This window comes from Lygodium microphyllum, chromosome 6 (genome assembly GCF_053477565.2).
Source record: "Lygodium microphyllum isolate KBCC chromosome 6, Lygodium_microphyllum_v1.1.10, whole genome shotgun sequence".
Lineage (NCBI taxonomy): Eukaryota > Viridiplantae > Streptophyta > Polypodiopsida > Schizaeales > Lygodiaceae > Lygodium > Lygodium microphyllum.
In genome coordinates, this window is record NC_141140.1 from 173,266,977 (window position 1) to 173,268,098 (window position 1,122).

Genomic DNA, 1,122 nt, shown 5'->3' on the forward strand with positions numbered 1-1,122 from the left:
ACTCTCATACTGATTCAAAGCCTATTCCAAAGTTGTGCATGAATGTCAATGTTAGCATTGATTCCCAACAGCTGGAGATACTGTATTTTCATGCCCTTTGTTTGCCTAGCAGATACTTGGTCCTGTTGGAAAGGATGTGCTGTCTCCAATTTTTCCAAAATCCTCCTAAAAACTTTGTAGATGAATCCTTATCTATGGATCGATTCCGACAACATCAATCTTTTAAGAGGGATCATCTTCATTGATACCTTTCCAATGTATGGTGAAAGCTTTTAATAAACAACTCTCTTTTTGAAGAAGTCATTCAGATGGTTGTGTTGTGTATTAGTGTTTGTGTTGTGAGTTCATGTATGTCAAACGAACGTGGTGGTTTCCTATTGGATTTCGTGTACGAGCTATGTTTTGGAGATTTGTAGAGATGGGGTCGTGGATGGAGACTTGAAGCTGATGCAGATGACGAAGAAGGAAACTTTTATATCCTTTACAAATTTGTTGTGATTTTTAGTTTGATAAGAGGTGTTAATGTGTAAAGAGTTTTCCTTTCTTTGTATTTTTATATTAGAAACAGGTTATAAGTTGGGGTCGTGGTGGATGGATTCTTTTTGAAAAGATATTGAAGATCAAAGTTGAGCTTTTCCCTGAACTTGTATTCCCTTTTTCCTGGGTCGCGAGGACGCTTCCTTATTAAGTGTGGGGATATGTTGAGTGATGAAATGACTTGTTTTTTGGCTGATTTTTGTTGTTTTTGAGAGCTGAATGGTTGATTTTATGGGATGATTGGTTGATTTAGAAGTGGATTGAGAGTGTTTTGGATGGTAATGATTGTGTTTTGGAAGTTCATGATGTTTGTTGGTGGTTCTGTGATATTCTGATAGGTTCTGAATGGTTCTGTATACCTTCTGTTTTGCTCTGTTTTGGTCTGTTTTGTTCTGATTGTCTTCTGTAAGGAGGGATGAAGTATTGATTGATGGAGATTGAGAGCTTGTGAAAGTTTATTGAATGGTTTGTGAGAGTTTGGAATGATTTGAGAGTGAGTTATGAAGTTTTGATGACCTTCTGTAAGCTTCTGTAGGTCTTCTGTAGAGCTTCTGCTTCTGTTCTGTTTCTGTTCTGTCTCTGTTC

The 1,122-nt window shown here is 37.2% G+C and overlaps 1 non-coding gene across 1 annotated transcript; it reads left to right on the forward strand.

Annotated features, from left to right (window-relative positions):
• The first annotated feature begins 579 nt into the window (after window positions 1-579).
• On the forward strand, window positions 580-647 carry LOC148035418 (small nucleolar RNA SNORD36). Its single transcript, XR_015691243.1, has one exon. It is a non-coding gene; the product is annotated as a small nucleolar RNA SNORD36 (small nucleolar RNA).
• The last annotated feature ends 475 nt before the right edge of the window (window positions 648-1,122 follow it).